A 26,669-nucleotide genomic window follows, 5' to 3' on the forward strand; every position below is an offset into this window, starting at 1 on the left:
GTTGAACAAGAGAAAATCTAGAGCTGGACCGCAAAGAACGTCCTGGGACATACCATCGAAGCTTTTTCGCCAGATATAGTGGACCAGTTCCATACATTATCTTATAAGTGAGACTTAAATTTTTAAAACGCCCTCTTTGGCAAACCGAAAGCCAATGCAAGGTTTTAGGGTGGGGGCAGAGGGGGTGCGAGAGGGAAGATTGAGAACAAGTCTGGTGGCCGTGTTCTGGAGGATTTGGAGCTTGGAAAGCAAATCCTGATTAAGTGCAGTGAACAGGGCATTACCATAATCCAAAAGGCTGATAATAAGACCCTGGACCAAAGGTTTCCTTGCTTCCATGGATAACCATTTAAAGATCTTGCGTAGCATGCGCATAATCCCGAAACACGTCCAAAGCAAAGAGTTGTCAATTGTAATGCCCAGATTAAGGACTGCTAGCTTGGGCGAAGGACAAGTGCCCAGCTCTGATGGCCACCAGGCACATGTCCAGAGCTGTTCAGCTTTCCCAAATAGAATCACCTCTGTCTTACCACCATTCAGCATATTTAGGTTCATCCAGTCATTGATCCGAATCAAACAGCTCTTAAAACGGGCTTGAACGTCAACTTGGTCAGGGTCACAAGTAACTAACAGCTGAGTATCATCGGCATAAGATAGTGGATCAAAACCATAAGACCTGATATCAGCTAGAGGTGTTAGATAAACATTGAATAGCACAGGGCTAAGAATAGAGCCCTGTGGAACCCCAACTGTTACTGGATATGTACAGGAGACGATCCCGTCCACGGAAGCCGCAGTGAAGCGATCTGCCAGATAACTCTCGAACCAGTCCAAGGCCTTCCCTCTGACACCAACCTCCCACAGACGATGTTTGAGAATACTGTGGGAGATGGTGTTGAATGCTGCAGATAGATCCAAAAGGACCAAGATTGCAGATTCTTGGCGGTCCAAAGCTAGCCTGATATTATCCACTACTTCAATAACTGCGGTCTCCGTGCTCCGTGCTATGAGCCTCTCGGAAGCCAGATTGGGAGGGATCGAGGAGCCTATGGGTCTCAAGATGGGCCGTGAAACGTTTGTTGACTTAGAACTCCCAATACCTCCCCAAAATAGGGAAGCAAAGAAATAGGGCGATAATTAGCGGGCACGCTAGGGTCGGCTAGAGGTTTTTTAAGGATAGGCCTAACCTGTGCTAATTTCCATCTCCGGGGGACCGTGACTTGGATAAATGACAGGTTAAAGATAGTGGTTAAAACATCCACAAATAGTGGTAAAATTTTAGCACAAGAGCGGGGGGGGAAGGGATCGGCTGGAGAGCCAGACTTAATCCTTCCTAGACTTTCGATAACTTCAGTTTTTGCTATGGGTTCGAACTCTGTTATTAAGGGGGCCTTATTTAATTCTAACGAGGGAATGAATTCACTCACATTAGTATTATGACAGCCATAATCCTCAGCCTGAGAAGGGAATGAGGCGTATATTGTTTTGATTTGATTATCAAAAAACAGAGAGATGGAGTCAACCCACTCTTGTGTAGGCGCAAAAAAAGATTGTTCGACCTGGGGAGTGGTGAATTCCTGCAATATTTTATACAATTCTTTACTTGAATGTGCTGCATTATTAATGCACTGGGTTAGGTAGGCCTTTTTTTCCAGATTTGATATTATTCATATAGGTTGAATGAAGGTATTTATAATTTCTGCGGTGTTCGTCGGTTTTAGATTTCCTCCACTGGCGTTCAGCGGCCCGGCTATGTTTATCGGTTTTTAATGTAACAGTGAACCATGGTGAAGCACTGCTTTTTACTTGAACCCTTGTGAGACGAAGGACTTTATCGAGGACCTTCACAATGGAGGATTCTAGATTACTGACAGCGGAGTCTACCGCATCAACCTTTTCACCTAGTAATAAAGGCTCAAAATGTGATAAAGTATCAGTTGAGAGTTTACGCCATGGCCGTATCCAAAAGCTTTTCTTAAAACTGGCTTTACTGTGTGTAGTTATAGGCATACTAAATTAAAGAATGGAATGGTCCGTCCATAATGCAGAGCAAGGAGATTTAATATTTAATTTGGGAGAATTTGTAAATATTAAATCTAAAGTATGACCTACTAAGTGAGTCGGTCCAATCACCTTCTGTGTTAATCCTAATGTGAGCATTGCTCCCATGAGGTGGGCCGAGTCGGAGTCTAGTGGCAGTTCGGCATGGTAATTGAAATCTCCAAGTAGGATAAAATTATCTGCTGCTAGTACATGAGGTGCAATAAATTCTAGCAGCTGATTGACAAAATGCGTCTTAGGACCCGGAGGTCTATATATCAATGCCCCATTCCATGATTCTGAGCCTAAGATGTCTATTGTAAAAATTAGAATCTCTAACTGAATGGAAGAGAGTGATTCTAGTACTCGTACCCCAGCAGGGGCCGCCGTTGTAACTGCAATACCGCCGCCTCTTCCCGATTCTCTGTCAAGCCGTGTCAGATGATATTGCGAAGGAAACGCTGTGGCTACACTCACTGATGAAGAGCCGTGGAGCCAGGTCTCGGTAATAAAACAAATCCCAGGCTTCTCTTCATCTAAAAGACTCCAAAGTTCAATCGTGTGCTTGGGTATAGACCTAGCGTTTAAATATAAGGCCGACAGAGAGTTCAAGGCAGTTTTAGTGGCGTTGGAGCGAGAAGTATCTGCTTTCTGAGGGCAGACACTGGTCGCCTCTCTACTATAGATTGCGGGATGAGGCTTCTTATAAAACACAGGAAGGTGTGGATGCACACTGGACGTAGGGAAATTAAGAGGATTTAAAAGATGAAGCTCCACACTGGAGTAGCGCAACATATTTCCAATCTAGTACTTAAAACTCACTCCAGAGAGTCTGGGCGTCTGGCGGCGGTCTGGCGCAGACGGGCTTGCCTTTGGCGTGCCGCCAGCGCGCCGCTGCGCGCGTCCGCACCCTGATCCGCGTTTAGTAGGCGGAGTGGGCGGGGCGAGCAACTAGAGTGCTGACCTAAGTGTAACCGGAAGTCGCTCATCACCACAGAGCGCCCTGGGAGTGGCCTCGCGTCCCTCCGCTTCAACCGGCACAAGCCGTGGCGGAATGGGGACCAGCCAATTAGAATAAAAGCTGGTTGTGCAAACCGAGCAAGGCAGCAGGTAAAGAAATTTCCATACAAAATATCTTAAACAATACGGCAATGTTTTAAAATTACAATATCCCTGATCAACATCTCACACAAAGCGCACTTTTGGCAGAAGTTAAAATGGGCGAAAACACAGTAGAACAGAACAAACAGTCACCGACAGGGAGCAGTGTCAATGGCATCACTCCATTATCCAGCGAGCACGAGTTGCGGTAATACACCGAGCAGAGGGTTGCTTCATAAAATTTAAGTGAGCCAAAGTAAAGGCGAGAGCACACAGGCTTAGCGTATTTCTGCACACTTTTTTTTTTTTTTACAGTAAAGTACCTACTAATTATAGTAAAGTACCTACTAATTATGTTATCTCATCACAATATTTTTTATTGTGTGCTTCTTGACATCCTACACCAGTTTCACTATGCCGGGCTCACTTTCACCCATGTCCAGGTTGTATCTGCAGTTTGCTCGTCAAAGGCATCAGGCTACCATGCATACCTCCCATTCTTAAGTAAAGATATCTTTTTCATTCCAGGTTACTAGATCTATTCCTCACTTATGCAATATACTGTGTCTCTGGCTCAAAGGTTTTCATGATTACCTTATATCCACCATTTTTAAAGGATATATTTTGCTATCTATGGACTGAGTACCTATGGTTTGCTCTTTCTTCTCCTTTCCATTCACAATTTATTATTTTTTGTACCTAAAAAAAAAAAAGTCTATTGTGGTGGTTTACCTGGTGGTAAGTACACTAACTGTTTTTAATCCAACTTTATTGATCTAATGACATCTTAATCATCTGTACACGGGCATATTACATATATAGACTATCCCCCATTTCTCTGTCCTTCTACAGATATCAATGTGACGGCTTCATGATGAATACAAAAAAAATGACGGGTGGTGTAGGCACTCCTATTCTTACAAATAATATCCTTATTTTATTCAAAACGATTTCGATCAGTGTGCTGTGTCTGATGGTGTGTACCTAATCACACCTAAACATAAACTCCAGGGAGGATAAGCCTGCTAACCTGCCTGCTGGACTCAGGCACGCACTACTATATCTGATATACAATTGTTTTAAAAAAATCGTCTTTTACACAATCAATCAGACATCTACATTGTATAGTGTATAAAACACGCAGTTGAAAGAATTGTTTGTTTATTGAAATGTTATTTTGATTTCATGTATGCAACAAGAATATTGATGCTTTTTTGAACTCCCGACCAAACTCATCAACAGACTGCAAGGAATCCAGAATGCCTCTGCACGCCTGATCCTCGACGTCCCGTGCCGCGACCACATCACCACCCACCTGAGGAACCTGCACTGGCTTCCTGTCGGCAAAAGAATCTCCTTCAAACTCCAGATCCACGCACACAAGGCACTCCACAAAACCGGTCCAGCCTATCTCAACAGTCGACTCTCCTTCTACGCACCCAACAGGAAACTCCGCTCCGCAGGTCTCTCACTGGCTACCGTCCCACGCATCCGTCGAACCACAGCCGGAGGCAAATCCTTCTCCCACAGTACCGCCAAGACCTGGAACACCCTCCCCCTCATCCTACGACAAACCGAAGACCTTCTAACCTTCAGGAGACAACTCAAGACCTGGCTGTTCGACCAGTAGCAACAGCACTCCCCCCCCCCCCTCTCCACCCTCAGCTCCTTAAAACCCTTGTGGGAAAGTAGTGCGCTTTACAAATTATTTGATTGAACTCTAAAAAAAACTTGTGAGTAATACAAGTCTACGAGAAAAAGATTAAAACTCTGAGAAATTATAAAAAATGTGATTGTGTAAAAGACAATTTTTTTAAAAACAATTGTATATCATATATAGTAGTGCGTGCCTGAGTCCAGGAGGCAGGATAGCAGGCTGCCCCCCCCCCCCCGGGCTTCCTGATGAAGGCATATCGCCAAAATGTGCGTAGTAATTACATCTTCAAGCCCTCTACAACATGATATGATACATTGTTATTATCTATTGACCACTATTAATGAATTTGTATTTACAGCCACTGAAAATATGACGTCTATTTGAATACATGGCCGTCTGATTGTATCTATATCAATATGTTTTATTGTATGTTCATGATATGAAACTCAGTTGGATCTGTCCCAAAAGACGATTTTCAACAGCTCTATGGATACTGACATTTTAATCTTTTTATGAATTGTACATTAAATAAATATTTTTGCTATTTTGAATACAAAAGACACCGAATTTGGTCGCTTATCATTAATGTGTCTTTTGGTTCCTTTTGCACCTATCCGCAGCTTTTGGTACGGTAAGGCACGCAATTCTGAAACAGCGTCTGCTAGACATAGTTTCAAAGGTATGGCCTTTAAGCTTCTATGAGCCTTTCTGGAAGGAAGAGTGCAAACTGTTAGTACAGGAGATTTCAGGTTGAAATCTTTCTCCTTACTGTGTGTAGTCCCAAAGGGCTCTTCGATAAGCCAAACTTTATTTAACATATATATGGCCCCTCTCATGGGACTGATAATATCGTTCCGGTTTCCCACAAAATCCTATGCAGATGACACTTAAATTATCGTTCCCATAGACCAAAACTCAGAGGAGGTGGCTTCGCGTTTTAATAAATGCATGAGTGCTGTTTTGCAATGGATGGGCAACCATTGCTTAAAACTAAATGCAGGAAAGACTGAAGTCCTTCTCTATGGGCGGGATACCTCCTTCTGCAATCAGTTTTGGTGGCCAGATGCTCTTGGTCCACTTCCTGTCCCAGTGTCCAATTCCAAGAATCTTGGGATAATTACCGACACAAATCAAACCAACCACCTTACATCCTCTTGTTTTTATACATGTAATATTTTGAGGAGAATCCTTTCTTTTTTACCATTAGAATTACATAAAACTGTGGTTACCTCACTGGTTTTATCTAAACTAGACTATTGCAATTCACTCTTGGCTGTAGCCTAGCAGTGTGTCCTAAACAGGATCCAGAGGCTACAAAATGCTGCTGTCAGGGTTTTGAAAAAAATCAAAAAGTCTGAGTCTGTGACCAAAGCTAGAGATGAACTCCATTGGTTACCAGTCAAAAAAGAATAGCCTTTTAAGCACTTTGTAATGTTCATAAAGAAGTGCATTTCCTAGGCCCCGAATCTTTGAGGAAAATATTTTCATGGTATACCCCTCTACGTTCTGCTTCCTCAAAGACATTGTCGGTTTCTTGTATTCACAAAGCTTCTTGGGGTGGTAGAAGTTTTTATCATGCTACATATCGCCTCTGGAACCAAATGCCAGATTCTTCGAGGAACTCCTCCAATTGTCTGGCTTTCAGAAAGCTTCTCAAAACCTGGCTTTTCACTCTCCCACTGTAGATTCTCTTTGATCCTTTTTTATAATTGCAGGCAGCGCCAAGACGCCTGAGGGGAATTGTCGCGCTTTACAAATCAAATGAAATCAAATTGTTGTACTAGAAATGCAGTTCAAGTAAAGCTTGGAGATATGAAAATATAATTTGAGAAGGGGGGCTTGTCCAAGATAGCAGACAGGTGAGACGCGTATCTTGGTCTCTCCGTCACGCCGTACCTACAGGCACTACTGGTACCCTACCTGCCTCTCCCAGCAGATCCCTTTGGGGCTATAGCAGACTCGCCACACCTGGAGCGCTGAGAGAGCCCGCAGTTCTGGCCCGGGTGCAGTGCAGCCACTTGAGCTGAAAGGTGGGCAGCCACAGGAATGTGTTGCGCTGAGGGGCGCTCTACTGGCCTGAGGCGGCTCATGGGAGGCTGAGTCTGTGCAGATGGGCTTCTTGAGGCTGAGACAGCAAGGAGCAGCGGGTGTTGAGGCGCTCCCCCTTCCCTTTCATCGACCCGCTTGCATGAGGCAGGTCCTGGCCTGGAAGCTGCAAGAGGGAGCTCCGGGTCAAGAGGGCCTGAGCTGGAGATGGAGCATCAAGAGCGATGCAGGAGGTGAGCAGTGGGCTTGCAGGTCCCGCCCCCCTGCCATCACACCCATTCATGCTGCCGCATCGTTGTGGAGACATGAGGCCCCGGGAACCAGGAGGGCCTGACCGAGGGAGGTGTGAGTGACCCAGGAAGTGCTCTAAGCCCCAGGGGGCAGCGGCTGCAGGAACCCCCCTCCCTCTAGCATTATCGAGTGCTGGTCCCCTGGGGTGGGTCAGAACTGAACTCGAGGCCCTTCACCATAAGCCCGAAGCTCTATGCCTACAGTCTTCGCAGAGCGTCCGATCTGGTGTCAGTGGGGTTTGCAGAAGACTATTGAAGTAGAAGGGTCCTTGATGGTAGTGGACCGCAAAGTGCCGCCAACTGCGCAATCATTTTTCAGCCCTGGACCCCTAGGACGGTGCTCTACAGTGTGGACCCTCCTGCCCAGCATAGAATACTGCATGGGACCCCACTGATCGGGACCCTGTGCAGCCGGTGGGCTATCTCCTCGCTTCTCTGGCAGTTGCGGGGGCTCAGAAGTGTGTTCCCTGTTTGAGCTTTGTGGGCTCAGCCTGCTTGGCTTTCTGGCAGATGTCATCCTTCAGCTGCTCCTTGGAGGGTGCTGGAGGTGGGGGACTCTGGGGGGGGCCAGCGTGGGCTCCCTGCCGTGGGACCGGATCCTCACTTACCAGTGTGGGTGGCTAATGCCCACATCTCTGCTACTTCACGGACTTGCCGATGGACCCAATGTTATAACGCAAGCTCTTGTGCTCCTTGCTGGGCTCCGCTTTGGCTTTTTGACACTCCCTTTATGAGAGCATTGTTCAGGCAAGAGCGACTTTCTAGGTCTTCATTGTGGGACTGAAGGTCTACATGTTGTTCCTTGAGGGGAAAGACCTCCTGCTGAAGCCACTCTGTCTCTTCCTCACGGCTTGTTTCCCGGTCCTCCATGGTGGTCACTCTGTTGCCTACCTCCTTGAAGTCCCGATGAAACTCCCGGAGGTCCGCAAAGAGCTCTGCCTTCATTGCCTGTAAGTCCCCTCTGAGGGATGTGAAGAGATTTTCCCAACACTCTCCGAGGTCTCAGGAAGGTGTTATTGGATTATATTTTGCATTAAGCTACAAACATAGCCCAATACTACTAGTCCCATGGAAACACTATTTACATTAGGTGGATTGCTGTAATAGAACTGAAGTTCAGGTAGACTTTGGAGATATGTAAATGTACCCTAAATACTTTGAGAAAAGAACCTACACTTGAAAAAGGAAACTTCCCAAAAATGGAAAACGGTACGGGTATTAATCCATGCAAAGTAAGAAAGGACTTTGTGCTGATGATATGGTTATGCATGCAAAAAAACTTTGTACAAGTGCTAGTATGTGTAGAGAACACACTTACAAAAACAAACAGGTGAATCGAGAAATCTGTGTCACAAACTGCCGGATTAGAAAAATACTTATTTATTTGCCAAAATGCCAAGGTCATTTTACGACACAGTTTGAATGTACAAAATGGACATAATCCTACAGTTTGTAAAACAGAAAACTATTGGTGAAATTGAATTTGTTTTTGTAAAATTTGACAATATTAAGGAACCAAAACACATTACAAGAGCATTGACAAGATTTTAGGTAATAAATCTAGTTAGTTTTTATGAATTCCTTGTGTACTTTAAGTACAACTCTCAGTTGAACAACCACAATATTCAAACACGTTTTTTGCAATCCATTCCATTTCTGTTTTTCTCTCGTGTTCAATGCTAAATAAAATGCTTATTTGCACACTGCTTGGAGATAAATGATAGCATATAATAGTAACTTCATTGTTACTACCATCTGAACAACACTAAATAAAAAGATTTGCATTTCTTTTGTATGTATGTTACAAATGTAGATCACATTTATTGTAATTTCGTGTCTGCACTCGAGTAAAAAAATTTAATTCCAAAATTAGAAAGTAAAAATACTATTCTTTTACTAACTGTACCTAAATATTGTAACCAGAGACGTTTTAAGGCATGGGTAAAGTGGGCTCTGGCCCAGGGCCCCAGCCTTTCAGGGGCCCCCTGAAAGAGGCAGCTCTGTTCTGCAGAGAGTTTTGCCCTTACAACCTCGAATAGTTTTTAAACAGATTGTTCTTAATTGCATTTTTCTATCATTCATTTTTTATGTATGAGAGTCTATTACAGACATTTTGCAGACAAAATGTGTTTATGTTTCATGAAACATTCATATAAAAAGTTTATTTTAGATCAATACAGGACCTCACGAATGGGATGGTGTCAGAAATTATTTACAGTAATATCAGTGAACTGCTGCTATGTTACATACTGAAAACACACATCACTATCCCTGAATATCCGATGTACACACATTTAGAATTTTACCAAAGAGGGCATGAAAGAGCTGAGACTGGATCATAAAATCAAAGCTGGACCGAACAGGGGCCCCCAAAATACATTTGGTCCACGGCCCCCAAAATCCTTAACGTTCCTGATTGTAACCTACCTGTCAATTACCTCCTCCTTTGCTCATCTTTTGCATATGTCACTACCTGATCCTGTAAGTGAAAATGTTGAGATAATAACCAGCTCTTTATTATATGGAAATTGAAAATAGTTCTAAAAATAACTTTTTTTTCTTCTTTTTGTTTGTCCAATTTATTTTCTTCTAACTATAGGTCAACTGGACATACTATAAAACGAAAAAAAAACACGCACCCAACAGGGCACAAGAAAACCTTTTGCTAAACAAATACAAGGAAAAGAACCCTAGGGGTTTTGCGGAGGGCAGTGGTGAGCTATGACAAGCTCCCGGTGGATGTTCAGGTCACTCTCCCCTACTACTATGACTGTTTGACAATATATACAATATGTCGCTGTGCCTGCATAAGGCTTAATGATGTTGACCTGTTGCCAGAGGAGATTCGCAGCAACTGCTGTGACAGGTGGTGTAATAGAAGGTGGTGCAGAAGTATCAGGTGGTGGTACTACTTGCATGGCCAAGGCCGAAGTGAACTGTTCAGCAGTTGGAATGTCCCCAGCTCCTGCAGATGTTCCCTCTTTGAGTTCATCACTTTTCTCCTTTCTGCCAGAGCCACACCGGTGGAATGCATGGCGCCAAGGTGTGTTTTGCATTCCTGTGGTCCCCAAGGAATACTGCTGCCCTGTTCCACAGGGTATGACTTTGTTACACAATGAACAAGTCACATGCCGGGTGTTAACTTTTTTCTCCCCACACGAATAGTGAAGAACCGCCACACCACAGACTCTTTGTTGCTTTCCTGTTTTTGCGCCTCTATAGTAATGGGCTCCTCCTTTGCCGCACCAGCAACATCGCTGGGTTCTTCTCCTTGAGCCATGATGTAAAATAGGACTGAAACACAGCAAAAGCAGCAGCAGAACTGTGGAACTTCTGAGCAGGTCAAAAGCACAACAGTGAGCTAAAATAAAATCCAGCTTTCCACAGGTTGAAAAAGAAATGTTTCCCACCAGAAGCTTTCTTACTATCGTGAAGTATTGTGGTACTTCCGAAACAGTACTGCGATAACGGCAAAAATAATAAACGCCTACTATAGTGCAGAATCATACTACACAGCGCCTCCTCTCCTTACAAATACAACTTCTTACCTTAAATTACAAATATAACAGTACGTAAACATATTTTAGAACAAATATGTACACACAATACATTAGGCTACCAAGTGTAGCCAAATTATACGAAAAAAAGCTACAAACACTCTTTGGAATATTTAAATTTATATATATTTCACTGCAGTTAATGATATAGGAATAAATGTGAAAAAACCTTCTAAAAATCCAGGAAATTCACCAAAAACCGAAGGTTAGAAATAAGTTATAGTTAGGGGTCATTATATTACTACTCTATTACACAGCCCATTTAACCTACACAAGCATTAGGAATGCAATAGTTATAGTTATTTTTGAAGCTTTTTATTAAAACATTAATTGTCCAACTTATACTATGGCCCACAGTGTACCATAAAATCTCAACTTCACCCATACACTCAAGCAACTTTAACTCACCATATTTATATTAAATGTAAAAGAACATATTTTAAACCTTATATTATATTGTATGTATAAATGACAAATGTATTAATGTATTTCAAACGCTTCATTTAATACAATAAATAATACATATTTAATGGGCAAGCTATAGTTGCTTGAGTGTATGATTGCTATTGAGATTGTATGTTACACTGTGGGCAGTAGTATAAGTTGGACAAATAATGTTTTATTTAAAGACTTTAAACAATTGCTGTAACTATTGTATTTCTAATGTTTGTGTAGTTTAAATGTGCTGTGTAATAGTGTAGTATTAAAATAACCCCTAACTATAATTTATTTCTAACCTTTGTTTTTTGTGTGTGAAAATATAAATATCTATATAGATATATATCGCTCTCGTCTCCACACAAAGCTGATCACTTCCACTTGAAGGCTGGTGCCATCAATGGGCTGTGGAACCCATAATTATGTATGCTCCTGAAATAAATCCAATGCACTCCTCCACTGTGACAAATATATTTTTATCATAAAAACATATTTGTCACTGTGGAGGAGTGCCTTGGACTAGATTTATTTTAGGAGCATATATATATATTTAAGCACTGGCATTTTACGTCATTTAAATGGACTTACCTGTGAACAATGCAGAATTGCTGAAACGCGTCAGGATGGAATGAGTGAACTTGCTGCCGTTTTCATAATGAATAAATTAACTGCATGGTTTTAAATCGGAGTTGGGCTTCTGCAATTTTCTTTTGCATTGCATGCTGTAACAGGATTCTTCATTCCTGAAGGCAGAAGCAGCCCTGCAGGGTTGGAGGCCCCCGGTAATGGAGTTCTTTTTTTGTGGACTGAATTTTCGACACAAATTAAAATTTGTTCACCTGCATCCGTGAGTGTGACTCCTTTTCCTTATTGAAGGATACTTGGTTTATAACTAGCAGCGTGGTTCTGCTGCAGAGTGACGCACCACTAAAAAGAGTGCCTTTACACCCATTGAACCGATGCTGGAGGAGCATGTGGAACGCATTAGGTGAGAGCTGCCGCCACAGACTGACCAGGGTTGGGTCCACGCAGCTGCCGCCACGGACTGACCAGGGTTGGGTCCACGCAACTTCGAGAATAAGCCTGCATGGGAACAGATGCAAACAAATGCTCCAGCGGTAAAGGGCAAATTTACATATCCTCCCTACGTCACAGAATAGTTACCACATTAACACATTCACACATTCATTCATTGGTGGGGCCCTTAACACCAACACTCACACGTCTCACTCGAGTCTGCACACAGGAGGAAAGGAAGCGCTGGACATGTGGGGTACCTTGTTACCTATCGGGAATAATTCCTTGACATTATATACATTGTATACATCAGTACCTATAGAATCCTAACTTTAACATCAAGGCACTCCACCAGTTGGTCGATGGACCAATTAGTTGGACTGGTTGATGGTGCTTTAGAATCAGCTAAAACACATTTAAAGTTTCGGAACCTTTCGGTTAACTTTCAATACCTTATTAAAGAATCACAAACTCGTTTCTTATTAATCAATTTTTTTGTTTATCTAAATAGGTTACTCTGTGTTGGCATATTCAGGATTACAGTTCAAATAATTTCTCTATTGAGCGATTTCCAATCTTTGATCTTTTAACATAAATTGACATAACGTTTCTATTTACCTAAATTTTGAACATTGACGACCACCTACAGAAGAAGCCGTCAACCCACAGCAATAATCAAAATCCCTTCAGATGGATCGTCCTTTTATAATCAAAGAAACCCAAGAAAATCCAGGAAATCTCCTTCAGCTCGACGCAGTCCCCACGATTCAGCCAAAGGACCGGGCGATTGAACCAATGAACCAACAACCCAGCAAAATCAACCCTCCACACCAACAGCAACCCCCTCTTCCAAATCCCTTCCTTTTATACTCCTTTTTTTTCTCCTTACTTTTAGGTCAATCTGCAACAATTTAGGGGTAGAAAGTGTTCTGATTTGCTAAACCCTCTGAAATTTGTAAGTCTCTTGAATGTTCCCAGGTTTGCCTGTTTCCCATGAAACCGGGCATAACATTTCTCAATTGTATTCTTTTTGGTAATTTCACAGGCAAACATTCCGAAGTAACAACATGTAAGCTTTCTAGTACAGGTCTTTCATTGTCCCCTTGGTCATTCACACTAGTCTTCATCTTGGCAGTCCTCCATGTTCCTATCCTTGACAAGGAACATTTTGGTTCTCGTCGGAGGTCGCTTGGAGATCTCCAGAGCCATCCGAGTCTGCGCACTAGACATTGCTCTCACATAATGTTAGCCACTTCCGAACTCCATTTTAAGTACTGCGGCCTAGTAGGCCCGAATGCCAACTTAAGCAAAAACAAACATAACAGTAATTAATATATAGAAATGAAGATTCTAATGTTTAAACCTGCACTAATCCCAATATATATTAGTATTTTCCTAGCTTGTAACAACATTTAAAGCAATAATTCTCACCATTCAGCAGCACTGGAAGCACAAACCATCACAAAAGCAACATGAATCATGCAATTCTCTATTTCAACACATCCTAAAGTTAGTTTGCGTACCACAGTTAATCATTTAATTATTTGCCATGCAATTAGCATTTTAGTCCCACGTGTATCTCGTGTTTATTAAGGTGCAAATGTTGATTAGTCATAGCACTTTACACAAATTAGTACAAATTAATATTTAGAATGATTACGTAATTAAATTTCATGAAAAATAGAGGAGGTATACAACATTTTGCTTTACCTGCTCCATTAATCCCCCCTTTGGTGGTTGTTTTTTTTTTTTTTTAACATCCCCACAAATCCCAAAAAAGGACAAAAAATTTTGCGGAAATTATTACTCAGTTCCCTTACATTTAGTTACGTTACATCATAGTATCTCCCATCTCATCTTCTCTTGTTTTCTTGTACATGTTTTCTTTCCATTCTTCTAGATCTATATCTCCTACTTCTCTTTCTCTTGTTTCCTTCTCCTTTGGTTTTGCAATTTCTCTTTTTATTCTATTTTGTAATTTTCTTCTTTTTATACATACGCACCCTAATCTTAAGACCAGTATCAGTATTACCACACTGGTATTAGTATTTTACCTACAAATGAAATACCTAATTTTGTTAATAAACCCTTTATAGTAGAAACACTTTTACCAAGTCTCTCCCAAACACTTTCAACCTCCAATGGAACAATTTGCTCATGCAGATCAGTTATATTCTTAATATATTTCTTTAAATTTCGTCAGGAATATAAGTACAGCAATGTTGTACCTTCAGCAGTCCACAGACTCCTCCCTCTTTGGCTAATATAATATCAAAGGCAAGTCGATTTTGCATAATCATGGCTCTCATGGCAACCATTTCAGTATTTACCATTAAGAACCCTCCAGCTGTGCTTGTCGATAAGCGATCCACAACTGTAGACAATTTTCTAATTTTATGTGCATTCAGAGATATTCCAACGGCTGATATCAGTGCTCCAAAAATATCCCCTATAAGTTCTGACCAACTCTCCCTCCTTCTATGTGTTAGTTGTCTACCTATTTCGTGCAAACCGTCCTCTCCCCTTCCCACATGAAATATTTTTGGGAAGACCAGGCCTAAGTAGCATGTACCATACCAGTGGTCTGTTAACCTATAATAAGCCCTGTTCCCACAGATGTAATATATTCCAGGGAATACTGGATCATTTCCTCCTTTAAATCCCCATTCTCCCATGATTTTATATAAGTCATGGCATTCACTTGCACCTACAAAGTAATTATCATAAACGGTGTTATCTCTACTGATGCACAATTTCCATTTCTGAGGCCAATCCAAAGCCATTGCGGGATTTATTTCTCCCTTTAAATGGTTTTCCTTTTCAGCATCCCAAAATGTTGTTTCCATCTTTTCCCCAGACACTTTTCTTTGCATCTTAATTCGCCTCTCCTCTACCATGTTCAAGAAGATATTTTCTTCTTTCCTCAGACTACAAGTGAGATTATTCTTAAACACTTCTTCTAAAGTAAATTCTAGTTTCTAAGAAAAATTCACCTAAAATTCGACCAGGAATCACCTTGTTTAGTTCAGGGACTACAGGTATCTGTGAGAAAACATTATCTACATTAGTATAATAATCTTCTAATTTCCCTGTTCTATAGAACAAGCTTGCTAATACACTACAAGTTATCCCATATGTCAAAGAAAGGTGATGATAGGTGACACCTTCTGACACCGATGCAGGTAACTGCACACAAACATAGCAATCTCTAACTTTCATAGTCTTTACATATTCGTATAGCAACTTTGAAAAAACATTATTAAAAAAATCATTTATAGACCTATCCTTATGGAAATCTGTTCTTTCTTTGCTTCCTCTAAGCTGATTTGTCCCTTTCCTTTTCCAATATTAGTTTTTTGTCTAACTTGGCCCATGCCATTAGCTTGCTCAATCAGCTGGGCTTCTTGTCTCTCCGCTACCTTAACTTGTGTCCACATCGCCTTCTCTTTCAGTTTGTGTTGTTTGGCTTCGATTTCATCACTAAAATATTTTGCGTGTCGTAACACTTCATCTATCTTTTTATTCTGCCAATCCACTGTATGCTGTTTGATCATTTCGCTTACCTCAGGTCTTAAACAATAAACAAATCGATGTACAAAATGACTTAAATCCTTCTCGCTCAATTTCTCATCACCACTGTATTGCTTAAAAGCTAACAGTAACCTTTGATAATAAGCATGAATAGATTCTTTAACCTCTTGGTGAGTTCTATCAATTTTTCCCAATCAGTTTCCTTTGGCAGCACTTTGTTTTTCAAAAAAGTAATTACCTGTTCATATTTCCTCATTACCTCCGGATCAGGGGCTCCGTCTTAGGATCCCTAGGGTACACTTGAGTTGGCCAACCTATTGTAATTTTACATTCTGCCCATAAATCTGCAGGTACGATTATATCAAAAAGACCATTCTGATCTATCCACAACACTTTCGATAATTTAACAAACCTTTCTACCTGTCGGTACCACTCAACTGGTTTTTCACTTAACCTCGGGAAATCATTGGTAAATGTCAAAATGTCCTGCCTAGTCCAGGGAACATGTACATAACCCCCTCCTGGGATCTCCCTCATGGGACATTCAGTTACTACTGGCTCCTTTTCTCTTACCGGAAATGCCGAAGAAGCCTTATCTGTCGTATCCTCTCTCTTTCGAAACCATCTACTTTTCCACCTATCTACATCACCCCATTTCCTTAACAAGGCAATCAGTTCTTTAATTTGAGTCAATCTCCCTGCAGTATTCAGATTTTCAATATCCTTCTCAGAAAAATCTACTCTATATGGTTTCTGTAATGATCTTATTTTCCCAAAGTCAATGCCCATTTCACTCGCTGTCTCTTCCAATTTCTCATGCAAAACTCGCTCTCCAGGTTATACTTTTGCAGAGAAACATTAGCTCCTCGTCCTGATATGCTTTTAATTTTTCAGTTGGAATAGTCCCTACTATTAATTCTTCCAAGATTACTTTTAATTTGCCACATGTAAAGGTTGAGGTTCTGTATCTTTCCACTGTAAACTCTTTAACCAATCACTTAATTCCTCAGAAGTGGGACCTAGAGGGATTGTTTCACTTCTTATTCTATCCGTATTTCTCTCTGGGGTTTCTGTTGCCGATTCTGTTATCATCAACGTCTTACTTGCTGGACTTTGATTTCAGTCCGATACTTAAACCTGATGTTCCTGCCATATTTTTCCATGCATTTCCTCCAGATCCACTTCTTTCTGTCTCAATTTGTTTACTACAATTGTAGGGAACTGTTAAACAATGCTCACTATCTTTCTGTTTATCAAAGACAGGCATCACCGGCCCTATAGTTACAGGTACAGTCACTGCTTCCATATTTTTGGTTAATTCTCTAATTTTCTCAGTTAATTCCAGAGTAGTTCTAGCTAGCTCAACCTAATTTTCATTTCCAGTCCTAACAGGTTGTGACATTTCAGAGTCTCTAAATGGATTATTTTTCCCTAAATCAGGTGGCATTTGCTCAAGATTTTTATTTAGCATGGTTTCTTTTACCGGCGCACTCGGCGTCAGCAATGTAGAATTTGGTTGATACGAGGGAGGATTTTTATAAAAACATGTCCTCTAACACTTCATCCTCCGATTCACTCACACCATATTTATAACCTTCTGACCCTGTATTGTTTCTCATTTCTGTGCACTTTCTGCCCCTTGTCTCTTCAGCATTTCTCAAAGGAAACATACCATCAGTCATGTTTGCATTCAGCCATCTTCTCATTCGGTCCTCATGACTTTCCTGCCCACACTGTCTACCAAACATCTAATTATACCTTCTTCCACTCCGATGCCGTTCCCATTCATACATCTCTTCTTCCCACTCCGTCAAAGCCTCGAACTGAGTAGGTCTAGGTCTCGGTTCTAACCTCATCATCCTTGCTCTTAAGTTTCTTAATACAGCTAAACTAAACAAACCACTCTCTGGAAATGCTAGAACTCCATCCTGTTTTGTATACTTTGCCCAATTCTCTAGCCAAATACATGTATGGTACCCATATTTCCCTACCATAAAAGATGCAGGCGATTTCGGTGGAGGAAGTATCGGTCCTTCCCTAGTCACAATCGGCTTATCCCTGTTTTCTTTCCATTCTTCTAGTTCTATATCGCCTACTTCTCTTTCTCTTATTTCCTTCTCCTTTCATTTTGCAATTTCTCTTTTTTTTCTATTTTGTAATGTTCTTCTGTTTAGACATACACACCCTAATCTTAAAATCAGTATCAGTATTACCACACAAGTCACTGGTATTAGTATTTTACCTACAAATGAAATACCTAATTTTGTTAATAAACCCTTTATAATAGAAAAACTTTTACCAAGTTTCTCCCAAACACTTTCAACCTCCAATGGAACAATTTCCTCATGCAAATCAGTTATATTCTTAATATATTTCTTTAAATTTTGGCTCTTGTCAGGAATATAAGTACAGCAATGCTGTACCTTCAGCATTCCACAGACTCCTCCCTCTTTGGCTGATATAATATACAAAATGTTGCTTTGCCTGCTCCATCACAAACATAATAAAAACTTGAAAATGGCATTAAAAACCCACTGAAGGGTAGATGATACATATATGGACAACTACAAGCCCCATAATGCTTTTCATCACATCCATTATGGAGGTCCAATAGGGGGCCAACAATATAAATTGAGAAGTTTGGGATGGTTAGTTGTCATTTGCCTATGAGAGATGTCGGATTCCCTTTGAAAAAGGTCGCAAAGACTGAAACGCGTCGGGACTGAATTGTCGACACAAATTAAAATGTGTTCACCTGCATCCGTGAGTGCGACTCCTTTTCCTTATTGAAGGATACTTGGTTTATATATATATATAAATATGTAGTCACACATAAAAAGCACACACATATACATAATATATATGGTTTGAAAGCATTGCAGCACTTTCTAAATAGAAAGCAGTTGAGATTCGCTGCACACAATGAAATGATCATACAGTTCACAGAATTTTGTCTGATGAATAATATATTTTTGTTTGAGGACAGCTATTACAAACAAGTATCAGGGACAGCGATGGGCACCTGCTTTGCCCCCAGCTATGCGAATCTTTTCGTAGGCTGGTGGGAGGAGCAGGTGCCGAAAACGTACAAGTGTGGAAATCTAACAGGAAGGGTGGTTGAATGGTATCGTTACATAGACGATCTATTCATAGTGTGGCAAGGCAGTATCGAATCTGCTCATGGCTTCATTAGTATCTTGAATAACAACCATCTTAATTTGCAATTTTCAGGCGTAGTTAGTTCAGTGGCAGTGGACTATCTGGACCTGAAAGTTTTTGTAATGGAAGATCAGCTACACACAACACTGCACCGCAAAGATACTGCAGGCAACTCCACCCTGTTTGCCACCAGTAATCATCCGCCGCAACTGATCCAAAGTATCCCATATGGGGAACTATTGCGTCTTAAACGTAATAGCACACGTCCTTGCGACTTTGAAGTGTCAGCACGTGAATGCTTACAGAGGTTTACCTTAAGGGGCTACGACCCTGTTCTATTGAATAACACACTACACAAGGTTAAAAGCATTCCTAGAAAGACTCTGCTTGCCCACAAAAAGAAGCCAGTCAATGAATTAGAGGATAGTGATCAAGGTAAATTTAGGATGATCACTACCTACTCAGCAGAAGCTAATCAATTAAAACGTATACTGAGGAAAAACTGGCATATTTTGAAAACTGATCCGGTACTAAATGATGATATTCCAAACTATCCACAAGTGACATTCAGAAAGGCTAGGTCCTTAAGAGATCATCTAGTACACAGTCATCTTGAGGGAGCATCATCGGTGGTTAGAACCCTTAAGGAAATGAAAGGTTTCTTTCCCTGTGGAAAGTGCAAAGCATGCTCCTATAGTAGACGAGTCCTTTCGTTTAATCTACCGGGAACACAGATAACTAGAGTTATCAACAAATTCATCACCTGCAGTACTCCTTATGCAGTGTACTGTCTTGTATGTCCGTGTAATCTATGGTACATAGGCAGCACTTTGCACCCACTAAAGATCAGGGTATTGGAACATCAAAGGGCAATTGCCAATAAAGATACGGCATATCCTGTAGCTAGACACTATGCCGAGAAACATTCTAGCAATCGAAATCTACTCAGATTTTTTGGTTTAGACTCTGTACCAGACAATGTAAGAGGAGGCGATAGATTGAGAAAATTACGCAGACTAGAATCTCGGTACATAGTAGATTGCCAAACCAAATTTCCGAAGGGTTTGAATAGTGGGGAGGAACTGGCATCACATTTAGGCACATGAGAATGTCATTAGAGAGTAAATGTAGTGTTTCAACTGTAGCATCGGTACTTTTTTGTCGTATTGACAGTGGAGCTATCTCCAACGAACTAACTTGAAAAATGCAATGTATCAGGATTGCTTGATGACAAGGTTTTATAAATTGCATTTAGTATGGTGCACTATAGCCGATACACGGCGTTATGAAATGCTAGATAACGTGATTTTGATTAGGTACCCTTATAATTATGTATGATGAGGTGGCAATGATAGCCAATATATGGCCAAATCTGATGAAATATCTGCCACGCATGGGATGGAGGTCTATATGCTTACTTTGTTAATATTGGGACCTATGACACTCACGTTGCAATGCACTGTCTCAAATTCAAATATTACCTGATTTATAGCCTTGCTCGTGCATAGATGACGGGTTCTCTAAAATCTATTGCAGAATCTGTGCTTAGCAACGCTGCGTAGGAGCCGCAGCCAATATATGGCGTAATTTAGTTATATGGCCAAGTGCGTGCAAACATATATATGACTTTTTCTATAACATATTTAATAATTCAATGGTATAAATTGATGTATATTTACCACTTGAAAGAGTTATCATTGCGTATTTAGCAATGGCGGACGTTTATTTTGTTTATGTGCAAGTCCGCTTTCTATGATTGTTGTTTCATGATGACAGCCTCTGCGTGCACTTAAAATGGCGTCCTCCCGGTGTGCGATCAAACACTGAGGAAGGCAATTCGCCGAAACGCGTCTGTTTGATTTACCGGAATAAATAATCTTCTAAACATCTCCCGTGAGTGCCTATTTCCTTTGCGACTGGAGGGAGTTTGAGCCTGGATTATTTGTGGATTGCATCACCACACCGAGGGCACCCACCCGCGAGTGAATTCCCGACTTCGAAAGGATGCAAGCTGAGCTGTTATATATATATATATATATATATATATATATATATATATATATATATATATATATATATATATATGGAATTCCCGGTTCAGGGCCAGACTCCAAGTTGCGTGAAAAATAATTATTTGGAAAGCATGGTCCATATGGCGTGTTTCGGCTGCTGAACTGTATAATAGTATACAATATATATATATATATATATATATATATATATCAACCTCCAACTCCCGTCTTCTATCAAAGAAAGGACGCCGACACCAACGATTCTCACCAAATCCACAGTTTTAATGATTCCAATCCTTTGCGACGCGTTTCGGCATTCCTGCCTTAATCATGCAATGGATAACTCGTTCAGTGTGTGGGTTAAAATACACAAACAACAATTACAAAAAAAGGTCACATGATAGAATCCACCAATTACTGACCACTAGACATGGACAAAAGACTTTGTGGCAGACCTAGATACAAGCAAACATACAAAGTTACCATTTTTTGTCTAAATACAAATAACTTTATCGACACAGCCACTAATTAAAACTAAATATTCTTTCATATTCTTTTAAATGGACTGATACATTTATGCTGAACCAGCCAATTACCAAGAGCAAAGTCGATCAGATAAAAAAAATTATTTTTTTGTTATATTGTCTAATATGCGCAGGAAAAGTTTTATAAATAAATAATGGGACATTTATTTAAACAGAAATGTCATTCTAAGTTTAAAAAAGCCATGTTCCCAGTTGACTTTTTATCATGTAAACATCATTTGTACGGATAAAGTGCATAGTGCTTCTCTCCTAAAGTGCAAATATAGTGCAGTTTCAAGAAAAAAGGGGGATATTGCAACTCAACGCATAATGTGTACTAAAATGAATCTAAAAACTTTGCTCTATAGGCTGTGGATATGTGTCATAATAATCTGTAGCCTGCCACAAATGTTAATTAGTAAGCATACCTTCCACATTACTAATTTCCTTTAGTTAAATACTACCAAATCATCATAATTAAACATACAATTGCGTCCAGTGACTTAATTACTTATTTCCAGTGTGACATTGCTGGGCCTGAAATAACACCCAATCTGCTGTCAGGTCTGTATCCCAATTTTTACTCTATACAAGTTGACAGGGCTTCCAATATACTATTATTTCGAAGAGGGTGTCCTGGTGTAACTTCTTAATCCTTGTGTTCTCCACTCACATGCCTCTCTCTCTGAAATGTTCTTGATTGTAAAGTAGGCCTAAAAAGCAAAGTAATTTAGGATTTTTAGAATTCCAAAAGGTCTTCACGACTTCTGCCCTTTGGCCTTAAAATACTATCTTATTTTTATAAACCAATAAAAATTTCTAAAATATGTTGGAATATTATATCCTTGAATCGATAGAAAGATTTATAGTTAATTTAAATTTATATACCTCCTTATTGAACTATCAGAGAGACTTTGTTTATATCAAATGGTAAAACCATGTACATAAAGTGCAAGTGCCTGTAAATACATATTTACGTAATGCTGATGTATAGATTAGCCTCTGTCAAATATAATCTTGTTGTACATAGGGAACAGACACCGGAAATAAAACACCTCTAAGAATCAACATGGTGCTTTGCAATTGTGATAATAAGTTTACACACTTGTGGTGAAGGAAAAAAGCCTGCTTCATAATTAATTAAATAGTGCTGGTGGAAACTACAATCGACCTTTAAAAAAATATAAAATACAGTATCAATAAAATGAAGAACATATGGAAAATCCTATCTGATAGAGATAATTTATAAATGAACATGTAAATCTTCTTCAGAATTCAAGCCATGCGGCACCCTGGTGTTGAATAAGATGATGTATTTGGATTCAAGTTGTCTTAATTTCCGCTCCCTGTTGCCTCCCTCTCCGGGATTTAGGAGCTTGATCAATGGCAAAATAACACAACTCATTAGCATTTCCATTGTGGGATTCATGAATGTGCCGGGCAACTGCATAATTTGGATCCTTATTATTAATTGCCCTAAGATGTTGTAGAATCCGAATGTGTACCATGTGTATCGTGCTCCCCACATACATTTTGGGGCAGGAGCATTTCAAAACATAAACTACAAACTCACTTCTGCAGTTGAGTGAACATCTGATTTTCCATGGGTTATTTATCAGAGTCGAGGACACCTGAGTTTCATTTTTCCCAATCTTGCATGCCTTACATTTAAAACAGCGATGGAAGCCTGGGCTGGGTCTAAGCCAAGTTTGTTTAGTTCTTAACTCTGGGCTCGCTATCACCAATTCATCCCTCATTGACTTTGCCTTTCTAAATGTCAGCATTGGTCTGTTTGGGATGAGGGTGTTTAAAATTGGGTCCCCTTTAAGTAAATGCCAATGTCTGGTCAGACTATGTCTGACATCGGCTTGGTAAGCTGAAAAGCCAGTTATGAGTCTTATAACTGCTCCCCTGTCCTGTCTTACTCTTACAGTTTGTTCACTTGGCCGTGCGAGGAGTTGGTGTCTCTGTAGTTTCTCGACTTTCTTCATGGCCTGATTCAACGTTTCGGCTTGGAATCCTCTTTGTGTAAATCTTGCATTAAGATCAAATTGTGCTTTAGCTAATTCATTGGTCTCACTACAGTTTCTTTTCATTCTGATATGTTCCCCATATGGAATGCTCTTCAGGCTCTGAGGGTGGAAACTACCAGCGTGCAAAATTGAGTTTCCTGCCGAGGTCTTCCTATAGGATTTTGTAGGAATATTCCCACCCACAACATATACTTCTAAGTCTAAAAACGGCACCGATGAATTACTAATTGTTTCCGTGAATCTCAAATTTAGATCATTATCATTGATGTGATCTATAAACTCACTTGCACTGGCAATGGTCCCATCCTATAAATCATCGATGAAACGGACCCAGAAAATGATGTTATTTTCCCAGGCCGTTTTGTGCACCACTTTGAGCACCTGCTCCTCCCACCAGCCCATATGCAAATTAGCATAACTGGGGGCAAAGCAGGTGCCCATCGCCGTGCCCCGTTGTTGTTTGTACATGTCTGTTCCAAAGAGGAAAAAATTGTTAGTGAGACATAATCTGCACATCTCCACAAGCATCAAAGAATGTTGGTAAAATTGAATAGGTCTAGTTTTCAAATAGTGTAAAGTTGTTTTCAGGCCATCAACATGCACAATACTCGTATACAGGCTAGTTACATCCATGGTAACTAAGATGTATGATTCCTTCCACTCAATCTCTGCAATTCTACTAAGAAAATGCCCTGTATCCTGGATATATGCAGGGAGTGATTTAACACATGGTTGGAGAAAAGAGTCTAAATATCTAGATGTAGATTCAAATAGACTGCCAATTGCAGAGATTATCGGTCTCCCGGGTGGTGTTTCCTTGTTTTTGTGGACTTTGGGAATTAGATATAATATGGGAGTGACCGGGTTATCAATTTTTAAGAATAGAAATTCCTTCCGAGTTAAAATATATATATATATATATATATATATATATATATATATATATATATATATATATGTCGATGCAAAGGCCTGAAAGCTTGAAGACGCACTCACAGCATTTGTAACCAAACGGCTTTATTTCCAGGAAACCAGCATCTACACTTGTGGTGCAAGTTCTTGTGCCGACGCGTTTCAAGGCCGTAGCCTCTTCTTCATGGGCAGTTCAAGGTAAGGCACAGGTGGCTCCAATTCAGCATTTTTAAATACACTTCCTCAGTGGGTCATGTGCGGTGCATACGTTTAGTACGGTGCACGTTGGGACATTGAGTCCATGATTGGAGAAAATTAAATCTTATAGTAAGTCCCGTGTCTCCTTCAATTAAAACATGTATTTACACCCTCAGTGGGCCCCCAAATGCCATGCTGGTGGATTAGCTGACAGCTGCTGTGCTGAGCGCGGCTTTAGGCAAAGTTCCGAACAGCCGCGTAGCCCCTCCTTTGCATTATGGAGACGGTGCAGTCTTCTACGGCGAGGCAGCCGTGTGATTTATGTCGATGCAAAGGCCTGAAAGCTTGAAGACGCACTCACAGCATTTGTAACCAAACGGCTTTATTTCCAGGAAACCAGCATCTACACTTGTGGTGCAAGTTCTTGTGCCGACGCGTTTCAAGGCCGTAGCCTCTTCTTCATGGGCAGTTCAAGGTAAGGCACAGGTGGCTCCAATTCAGCATTTTTAAATACACTTCCTCAGTGGGTCATGTGCGGTGCATACGTTTAGTACGGTGCACGTTGGGACATTGAGTCCATGATTGGAGAAAATTAAATCTTATAGTAAGTCCCGTGTCTCCTTCAATTAAAACATGTATTTACACCCTCAGTGGGCCCCCAAATGCCATGCTGGTGGATTAGCTGACAGCTGCTGTGCTGAGCGCGGCTTTAGGCAAAGTTCCGAACAGCCGCGTAGCCCCTCCTTTGCATTATGGAGACGGTGCAGTCTTCTACGGCGAGGCAGCCGTGTGATTTATGTCGATGCAAAGGCCTGAAAGCTTGAAGACGCACTCACAGCATTTGTAACCAAACGGCTTTATTTCCAGGAAACCAGCATCTACACTTGTGGTGCAAGTTCTTGTGCCGACGCGTTTCAAGGCCGTAGCCTCTTCTTCATGGGCAGTTCAAGGTAAGGCACAGGTGGCTCCAATTCAGCATTTTTAAATACACTTCCTCAGTGGGTCATGTGCGGTGCATACGTTTAGTACGGTGCACGTTGGGACATTGAGTCCATGATTGGAGAAAATTAAATCTTATAGTAAGTCCCGTGTCTCCTTCAATTAAAACATGTATTTACACCCTCAGTGGGCCCCCAAATGCCATGCTGGTGGATTAGCTGACAGTTGCTGTGCTGAGCGCGGCTTTAGGCAAAGTTCCGAACAGCCGCGTAGCCCCTCCTTTGCATTATGGAGACGGTGCAGTCTTCTACGGCGAGGCAGCCGTGTGATTTATGTCGATGCAAAGGCCTGAAAGCTTGAAGACGCACTCACAGCATTTGTAACCAAACGGCTTTATTTCCAGGAAACCAGCATCTACACTTGTGGTGCAAGTTCTTGTGCCGACGCGTTTCAAGGCCGTAGCCTCTTCTTCATGGGCAGTTCAAGGTAAGGCACAGGTGGCTCCAATTCAGCATTTTTAAATACACTTCCTCAGTGGGTCATGTGCGGTGCATACGTTTAGTACGGTGCACGTTGGGACATTGAGTCCATGATTGGAGAAAATGAAATCTTATAGTAATTCCCGTGTCTCCTTCAATTAAAACATGTATTTACACCCTCAGTGGGCCCCCAAATGCCATGCTGGTGGATTAGCTGACAGCTGCTGTGCTGAGCGCGGCTTTAGGCAAAGTTCCGAACAGCCGCGTAGCCCCTCCTTTGCATTATGGAGACGGTGCAGTCTTCTACGGCGAGGCAGCCGTGTGATTTATGTCGATGCAAAGGCCTGAAAGCTTGAAGACGCACTCACAGCATTTGTAACCAAACGGCTTTATTTCCAGGAAACCAGCATCTACACTTGTGGTGCAAGTTCTTGTGCCGACGCGTTTCAAGGCCGTAGCCTCTTCTTCATGGGCAGTTCAAGGTAAGGCACAGTCCCAACGTCCCAACGTGCACCGTACTAAACGTATGCACCGCACATGACCCACTGAGGAAGTGTATTTAAAAATGCTGAATTGGAGCCACCTGTGCCTTACCTTGAACTGCCCATGAAGAAGAGGCTACGGCCTTGAAACGCGTCGGCACAAGAACTTGCACCACAAGTGTAGATGCTGGTTTCCTGGAAATAAAGCCGTTTGGTTACAAATGCTGTGAGTGCGTCTTCAAGCTTTCAGGCCT

General features: G+C 41.1%; 1 protein-coding gene across 7 annotated transcripts in view; it reads left to right on the top strand.

The window, feature by feature from the left end:
• LOC146784205 (zinc finger MYM-type protein 1-like) overlaps nt 1-26,669 on the top strand; it is a 282,641-nt gene that overhangs the window by 28,973 nt on the left and 226,999 nt on the right. Inside the window, exon 3 of one of the 7 annotated variants that reach the window (XR_014970611.1) lies at nt 9,734-11,966. The exons of the other annotated variants lie outside the window; for them this stretch is intronic. The gene's annotated coding sequence lies outside the window, so the exon portion shown is untranslated. Of the gene's footprint in view, nt 1-9,733; nt 11,967-26,669 lie in introns of those variants that run through there. 7 annotated transcript variants of the gene reach the window in all.

Source organism: Triturus cristatus, chromosome 11 (assembly GCF_964204655.1).
Source record: "Triturus cristatus chromosome 11, aTriCri1.1, whole genome shotgun sequence".
Lineage (NCBI taxonomy): Eukaryota > Metazoa > Chordata > Amphibia > Caudata > Salamandridae > Triturus > Triturus cristatus.